This window comes from Ornithodoros turicata, chromosome 2 (genome assembly GCF_037126465.1).
Source record: "Ornithodoros turicata isolate Travis chromosome 2, ASM3712646v1, whole genome shotgun sequence".
Taxonomy (NCBI): Eukaryota; Metazoa; Arthropoda; class Arachnida; order Ixodida; family Argasidae; genus Ornithodoros; species Ornithodoros turicata.
The window spans coordinates 134,000,349-134,009,676 of NC_088202.1; the positions used below are offsets into that span (position 1 = coordinate 134,000,349).

The 9,328-nt window shown below is 44.1% G+C and overlaps 1 long non-coding RNA gene across 1 annotated transcript; it reads right to left on the reverse strand.

Annotated features, from left to right (window-relative positions):
- Positions 1-7,267: 7,267 nt before the first annotated feature.
- LOC135384098 (uncharacterized) lies at positions 7,268-8,828 on the reverse strand. The gene is made up of 3 exons (XR_010420252.1): positions 8,397-8,828; positions 7,926-7,962; positions 7,268-7,642 (listed from the first exon to the last, which is right to left on the reverse strand). It is a non-coding gene; the product is annotated as an uncharacterized LOC135384098 (long non-coding RNA).
- Between the last annotated feature and the right edge of the window lie 500 nt (positions 8,829-9,328).

Consider the following 9,328-nt stretch of genomic DNA (forward strand, 5'->3'; position numbering starts at 1 on the left):
CAGGACCGGTATGTACAATGGGTGCATAAAGCAATTTGTAGCAGACAAATGTGGCACAGCTAACTGTAATTTTTGCGTGTGGTAGAAAATTTCGCGTTGACGGCAAAACTTTGCGAATTTAGCTATGCCGTTCTTACTCGCTCAACGTGACTATCAACACACTCGCGCTTCGAACTTGCGGCCTTATTCTTGCGAGAACAGGTCAGCCGACACGTCGTATGAGAATATTGTACGAGACGACCACATTCTTTTTAATTTTCTCTGTGTAAAGGAACGGCTCCAACGATGGACGTCGTCTACAACGATATCAGCGTGACGAACGACGCCACATCGAGGAGTCGAGCGATGCGACGAAGCACGACCCATGGCAATGTGCACGCGGGATCATTATTCCAACGAAATGTGCACTCTGCGCCATTTCCGCCAACGTGAAAACAGATTTGAAGCGAAAAACAGGTCAGCATGACCCGAGGCACGTGTGCCGTATAGTCATCGTTACCGCCGTTCCAGTTCAAAGGGAATCGACCCGGTTTCGCTGATTACTTTTCAGCGCAGAAAGTCACTGCCTTCATGAAAATGACGTACGGCTTAACATGAGACCATGCATGAGACTGTGAGCTACGGACAAACTAGGGGCACCACAGGGACAACTTCAATGAGCAACGTTGTTCATGGAAGCCACAGTGTGCGGTGTGACGCCACTTTTTGACACATGGGCCACTGCCGCTGCTCTTTCACCAGCCGCCAACGCTTCACTTCGTACATGCTGCACATGTATATTATTGCATTGTATTGTAGCACGTCAAAGTAGTATTAACGCACGTTTAAACCGATGCCCTACAGTCTCCCGTTCTTCTTTCCGTTGCAACCTATCTCAATCCGGTACATAAAGCGCCACGGTATTATATAGTGTGGTGCTTTATAATAATAATGATAGATTATTTACGCATATCTACATAAAGGGTGCACTAAAGCAGGAATCGTTACAGGAATATGGTGAAAAGGGAAATGAGCAAACAGCTGTAGAACAGCTTGACACACTGCGCATGCGCTTGGTATAAACGTCCCTAGAAACGGGCGGAGCCTTCGGGAGGAGCTTGTCGCGCTTGCTCGGCCCAACCAGCTCATGACGTGTAAGGTAACCTGGTGGGTTACCTTTGACGAGAACGTGGGCCCTGGAGTACAGGAGGTCGTTGACACAAATAATGCCTATAAAAGCTGCGCAGAGTAGCATCTCATGTAGGCAACATTTCTGTTGTGGTGAGTACATGCCTCTCCCTTACTAGTTGAAGATGAAACCTAAGAATCATGCCGTGATGTCAGTACACCTCCAGACCGCACACCAAATATGTTTGAGCATTTTTAAAGGTGGTTTAAAATTGTATTAACAATGCGTCATCATCGAATATCCTGGTAACCCAGGCAAAAATTCGAGTTGGAACACAAGTGGACCAACTTGGGATTCCAACAGAAATTTCTGTGAATTTTCTGAAATATCCCGAAAGTTTGCAATTTATCCACGTTTATCATTGCTCGTTAGTTGTCTCAACGTTGATGAGACCCAAGGTGCCACAGATGACGACGACATATTTTTCCTGATCGAACCGTAGGAATCGTGTAAGAACTACGTGGCGGACACTATTTTAGATGACTGTCCTTATATCAAAGTGATTCTGAATCCCTCTCTTCACTGTCTGTTGTGCGGTCCTGTGAGGGGTGTACATAACTGGCTGTTTAAAGGACGGTATTTTCATTTTTTGCTCTCCACGCAGATATAGAGCGATATAGGGATGTTGCGATCTACTGCGCTTGTGGCACTGCTTTTGGCTCTAAGCCTCCTCACTATGCCTGACCCGTAAGTTTTTTATTCGCATTCTACACTCATCTCCTCCAATTATCTAGTCTCACCTCTCGACTTCATCACGAATTTTCTGCGCGATGTGAGCGAGAAATCACTAGTAGCTCTGGGCGGCGATAGTTCGTGTCGCGCATACCGCACTGGAGCAGACTATGCGCGGCGCAGCAGGACGCGGAGCGAGTGATTTCGCAGCGGGGACAGGTGCGAGCAGGCGCAGCTCGCGGCGCACTATCGGACCCCGTGACAATGGGAGTGGCTGGTCGAATACCGGTTATAGTGCTGCGGTTTACGACAGAAGGTGGTCATGGGGCGGCCAAGAAAATGGTCCCTCACTGAATAACAGAAGACCGAGCAGAGCAGAAAACAAGCCAACGCGTAGGGAAAGAAACGTAGAAGGGAGACTACAGAGCAGCGAGACCGACGTCTTGCTTCGGTGCGGGCCTATCGACAAAACAAGGCGATGAAGGACGCGCCCCGCATGTTGCTGGCCGAGGGAAGCGAAGGGCACTTAGTGACAATTCGGCTTCTTATGTGGGAGTATATCTCCAGCTTGAACGGTAACCCGTGAGCATTGGGAACACTGTGTTCAGTATATGATCGTCCGTGGGTCGCTAATGATGTTAAGAAGCCGCGAGATGAGTTGACGTCTGTGCTAGGCGAACCGTCACCAGAATTTTAAATTCTCCACGTAATTTCTTAGCAGTTCAGCGAATCAGCAGCGATGCTATTTCATTATGTCTGCTTGCATAAGAGGAGCGACCGAGGACTTCTTCTTTTATTTATGTTTTTTTTGTCAGTTTTAGCAAAACGAAAGCATAGAAAAATCTGTTTTCCAAATGGCTTTTTCGTGCGATCTAATTCAGAGCAGCAGAACGGGCGTATTCTTTGGTTATTTGGCGTCTGTGAACTTATACAGTTTTTCAATGTTAAAAGCTTTCCACATACGCTAACACGAACACGAACAGCATAACAGAAGAACAGCATCTCTGTACAAGAAATGTCTTGCTCATAAAAAAATTTTGCGTAACTCAGACCTATTGTTATGTTCAACAAGGACTCGTTCTTTCAGTGCGATGCAGCAACTAGGTGGCGACTTACTGGACGACCCTCAACAGGTAATGTCGCCTCATCACAAGGCAAACATTTAAATATATGCAATGACTAGTTCGAAATTACATAGTGAAGTATAGAGAATACAATACTGCAGAATTCCCTCAAGGTGTCTTTCGAAATATTCAGGTAACCAATCTTCAAAACGTCTTTTATAGAAATGAGTGACTCAGACGACACCCTCCCCCTTTCCTCCTTGCATTTATTCTTCATTATTCTTACATGAATTATGTAAGAATAACAAAGAAGCTATGTAAAATAAATTATGAAAGTAAACCAAATTATGTAAATGTTTCAATCTCTTTAAATACGTATTTGTATTTGTATTTTGGACTGTCATACAGGGCTCGCCCTCACACTCCTGTTCTATGTATCTAGTAGAAAACGATGAAGATCAATCAATCAATAAATAAATAAATAAAGTAAAGCTGAGTTTTTTTCCCTCATTCTGCTCATGTCTTTTGGAGTGTTTTTATTAATGTTTCTAATTTTTTTGTTGTTGCTGTTGACGTTTGTTAGTTTTTTGTAAGAGACAATGAAACGTATTGGTATTCCGTGTCCCATGTCACAAGTCTTGGGTGTGTCCGGTTCGAATGCTCAACTATAAAAAAACACATCATTTTATATTAGTAACATAAATTGATAATATACTGAAACCGGAATATATTGAAAATACAATAATATTTCTATGTCAACAGAGCTAGTCTACTATCTGGCTTTTTTATAATCCTAAAACGCGCTTCATTGTGCATGTTCGTGCCTATGTTGAATCCCTACTCTGGACACTTGCCTTATTGTCGATTCGCCTTTGTTCGCAGACCATCCAGCAGGGTGCTGTCGACGCCTATGTGGCAGCAAGCGAAACCCAGCAAAAGGTAGAGGACGTGGTTGGGGTTGAAGCTCCGGAAGTTCCAATTCCATGAGCGGACCGGAGACGTATTTTGTTGATGAACGATGCCACGAATAAAGCATTGACTAACAACTATACTCGTTTGCTTCCGGTTCACTCTATCAATACTTACACTGGTCCACGTAACCATGCGAAATACACAACGGATTTCCTAGCCCTAGGAACGATAATCGAATTAACATGACGACCTTCGAAGTTTATTTTTTTTTACTCTACGTTTTGCGAGGTTTTTAGTAGCTTAAAGGTCAGTTACGCCAATTTCCCGATGTGTTAAAACTAGGGCTGTGCGAGAACTCGAAATTTCGAGTTCGAGTCGAGTCGATCTCGTACTCGACTCGAACTCGACTCGACAAATGATGACTCGACAACTTTCGAGTACTCGATATCGTTTCGAGCTCGCGTTAGATCCACATTAAAATCCATCACATGTAAGATATAACCTGTCACAACGATTCCACCGTTTGGAAACACGCATTGTGCGCAGCCGTGATTGCTGTCACAGTTCCGCCATCTTGTTTTCTGTATTAGCTCCGGCTAACCTCGACTTGGCTACAGACTGAGTAGTGGCTATGAATGGCAAACTGGCTTCAACTGGCTACTGCTGACCATGGAGGAGGCGCGCGCGCGGAAGCGTATCCGACATGGGAGGAGCGCATTTCATAGTTTCGTTTCTTCGACGGGGGAGTCTGTTTCGGTTCTGCTAGCTCATAAAACTCGGAGACGTCTGACAAGAGTGAAGAAAGTGCATCTGCACACAACCGAAAAGGGCTGGAAGCCTTGTGTAGGACTACTTTACGAACATTTCCGGTACGAACGATTCCTTACCGTGCCCATAGAGAGTCGATCACTGGTGATTGACGTTTTATGAGCGGCGCTACTCAGTCCCTAAAGTAGAGTCGGACAAGTGGTCACATTTGTCGGATACTATTAAACACTACAGAATGAATTTTCACTTTTATATTTTCTTTGTGGTAGCGATTTATGAAGTTGGCCCTGCGCCAAGGAGGCAGTGTGGAGATGTTATCTTGGTTGCGGCGTGGCGCTCCCCCGGCAAACCTCTTTCACAAATGCTCAATACTCCCATTTTAAACATATTCTGATTCTATTTGGTTTATTACAACGCAAATAACGACTCTGAATGCGTTAGACAATCAGATTTTTGTCCTGCATGTGTGGGCATATAAAATTTGCACTATTGCTGTTCTTTGCTGTTCCAAAACTAACCGGGAGGAATGGAAGAGTGATGAAATAGCAATATGTGGTACAACAGGAAAGTTAAGCCTGAAACTAATGTTTTCAGCGGAAATTACGATGTTAATTTTTGTTTTACTCCTTCAATGAATTCTGTTACTCAGTTACATGGACAACATGCAGTGTTCATGTTATTTTTCACAACTCATGAACTTCTTGATCCAGAGGGTTGATATTTTCAGATATTATTTCTGACAAAGGTTGCCACATTTTGTATATTTTAGAACTTGTAGATTGATATTTTTGTTCAAGATACAGGTGTACATTCATAAGGGTTTCTGCTGTTCGCACCAATCTTTTGGTGTTTCAAAATCAATTTTGGAAATACATGGATAGCTTGGTTTATGAAACTTAGATAGGGCATTGATTTGGCTGCATTTTCCCATATAGCAACATATTTTGAAGTGATACTGTCACCCACAAAAAATATATTTGTAAAACCACCCACAAATGGCTATTTTTGTGGCGGTAAGGAAAGTGTTAAATCACACGGTTGTAGAAAGACCAGTTTTCCTACCCATAACTTGTAAATGTTTTATGGTTGTAATATTCATTTAGCAATATTGTCCTTAGGTGGCACATTTGTTTTATAAAGCTCTTATAATCTTCATTCATTTCATTTTTTGTTGTCAACTGTAGCACAAACGAACATTTTTAAGGGGAAGTTGGCCAAGAAGCGGCATTAAAGCATCTTAAAATTTTCTACATTCCTGCTTCTACACATTACCTATCATTTAATGGAACGCCAACTACTCGAACTCGACTCGATACTCGAAACAGTGATTTGGTTTTACTCGAACTCGACTCGAACTCGAAAATTTTGCTACTCGCGCAGCCCTAGTTAAAACGGTTGTGATATTCAGAACGGCCCCGAAACGCACCTTCGTTTCTCAATTTTGTCTTCCTACTACGAAAATAATTAATCAAACAAACAAACCAAAACAAGCCACGGGCACAGCCATTTTTGTGACGTAGATGGAAAAAACCTGCTCCATCTACGTAGATAGAGAATCGTGCTTCTGATTGGATGAAAGCCGAGGGTTTCGCTGACTTCCCTGGCGTCTTCTCCCGTTTGCGAGGAAATCCAGTTATGGCCGCCAGCTATACGATGAGCGTTTCGTCCGAGGTAATCCCGAGAACTACTGAACGACGGAAACAACCGCGAACTCACCTCAACAACATTTTCGGTCCGTCCAATCCCAACTCCAACATTTTCGGCGTGAAATTGTGATTATGTGCTCGAGAACTTCGCAGTTCAACCGTTCAGCTGCCATTCACGTCGACCCGTTTGCTGCTTTTACTACAAGTGCACGAATGGGAGCTATTGAGCAACAACGTGAGACTTGGTAGTCGTTTGAGCAGATACCTGCAGAGGACTGGTCTTTAAAGAAAGAAGACCGTATTTCTGTCCATGCACATCGTGCGATTGCCAGGCTTTTGTTACACGAGATACATATATTGTACAGCATCATAGCGTGACCGCAGTGAACGACATAGGAATGTATCGTGACCACTCGAACTGCATTCGTTGAACCATTCCTCGGTTATATGAAAGTGCTCATTAGAGTTGCCCCGCACAAAAAGTGTTGGATGTAGTTTTGTAGTGTGTTGTTTATCTCGTAGAGCGCATCGCGGCATGTAGGTTGAGAGCTCTTATACATATTTTTTGCATGTTTACTTGAATGCGCGCATTGTTCTATACCACACATGCCATATATCATTCATAATAGTTTCGCAAATAAACACGTACGGGTCGATCACATACTGCTTTTGAGTTAGGCATAGTGTCTTCAGATTAGGGTATGTGTATCCTGTTTGCTGGGCCCAACAGACGTTATTATGGGCAGGGCAACATTTCCCACTTCTTAAACCATGTTAACATTGCCAGAATAAGGAACATTACACTGTGCTGTGTATTCTATACTTAGTTGTCTCGCGACGTAAACCCCCAATTATTATATTGTGTACTCCACATGTTCAACAAGGCAGCACTTCTCATACCCTAATTTTTTGGAACATGTGCTTAAAATTGCAGAACTGCCACTCAAGTAACTTTGCCACCAAATTAGTCAGTGACAAAAGGTATATGCACTTTACCACAAATTTAATAACCTTGGTGGAAATGGTTGATGCTTTCCTCTGCCTTGTACGGTGCACTTCGTAGCAAAACACACAGAGTCCAAATGTTTTCCTTGTCCACAAATGCCCTGTCAAAGCTGAACGGAGGTTTATTTGCCTCCCATTATGTATGGGAGGCAAATAAACCTACGCTATTTTATGTTGTGCTGTGGTTCTACATTAATGTGGTGTGAAGTCTGGGCGGTTACAGGTACGCTGCCACAGGGATGTGGAGGGTTCATGCTGGCAGATCCATATCTGGTGTACTAATGCGCTATGCAAGTCTGTCCATTGTTTTCCTCTTCCTGGAATCAGGGGATGGCAACCCCCTTGTGAGATGCGCCGTGAAGTGGGAAGTGGGTCCCCAGCACTTGCTTCGGCCATGACCTTCACATCTGAAATATGGCCTCGAGTATTAACACTCAAAAGAATACGTTGAGGGCCTAGCAGGTACAATAACAAATATAAAAATGACTATGCAAATAAATCTTCCCCTTTGCGGTCCCTATTTCACTGGCACAGTTATTTTCCTGTCGACATTACGTTATAAACACTGGCAGCCGCATCACACAAGATTCCTTTCACAGAACTCGACAATTTTCAGGGCTTGTACATATCCATTATTTTGTGGGACGTGCAAAAAGAATTGCAATATTTTCGTGGCTTGACAAAACATACCAAATCCAGTTGATTCCGTTGACGTGCTTGCTGCCGCCTGAAATAGAGCCAGAAATTAGCAACAAGGCTGCAGTAGAATACTAATGCAAGTGTCTCGGACGTAGCCAAACACAGATTGCGATGCTTTCACATCCCTGAATGCTGCCATCAGGCTTACACTATGAACTGTAGAAACATCCACTAGCTGCAATAAGATTAGAATAATGCTGTCATGTGGGAGTGTTACGTTACTCCTGCATAATACTGGCGACAATTAGCACAGCAACAACACACCAATCTTTTTTCTCTAGAGTTCGCGTACTATTGCATCAGGATGCTGCAATCATTGTAATAATTTGTGTACATTAGTAGCCGGTGTGACTGTGACGTTACAATCGGCGGCGAGGCCAGGTGTTTGCGATGATGTTTACTGTGACAACTGATATTTTTCATCGCAGCGTATAGCTGTGACCACGCAAAATTGTCGCTTACCTCCGTTACTTCCTCCGTTACTTCCGTGGTTCCTGCCCTTGTTCCTGATCGAATGTGCTAGGCACGGCGTAAATCTTCAGCCGCTTCTGTTTCTGCCGTAGCCCAAGCCGAACTTGCAATACATCTTCATCAAAATAGGCGTCGTCGGCGAAATGACAGGAACAGACGCGTGAAACATTCAATCCTTGGGCCACACCATAGTAGTGGCTGGCGATCGCTGCCTCCCACTTTCGTTTCGTTTCGCCATTGCGAGGTCGGTGAAATGCAAGCTCGGGATTCGCGTTGTAAGTCTTTCTGCACCCGAGCACGTAGCACCGGTTTCCTGGCTGTGACATCGCACGTCAACGGCGTGAAATCCTAGGCCACACGCTGTAGTTCAAAGTACTTCAAAGCAAACGCGACAAGACAACAAGAAAAAGGGTCAGACGCACGCTCAGAGGCTCAGACACACACAGAATCTGCGGCGGGAAGGAGCGCCTCCTGATGGTTGGTTTATCCGGGTGGCGTCATCCAGTGTCGGCGCCTTGCGGGGATTGCCGTGCGCGCCGGAAGCGCGAACATTTAAAAATCGTTTCTGAGTCAAGCAAGTGGATTTGTGCGGAGAAAATTTGCCGGCGTACATTATGAACGACAGGGAACATGACCATAATAGTTCCGGAACACTCTTCCGGATGCGACTATCCCTTTAAGGCCGCATTTTCGATGCGAGCGTGTGGTGATATACACGTTTAGCGAGTAAGAACGGCATAGCTAAATTCGCAAAGTTTTTCCGTCAAAGCGACATTTTCTCCCACAAGCAAAATTCACAGTCACTTGCGGTACATGTGGCTGACTACATGTTGCTATATGCACCCATTGTACATAAGGGTCCTGAACACTGAAAAAACAACAGCAGCAAAAAAATGTTATTTTTTCATAGCTTGTTGTGACAC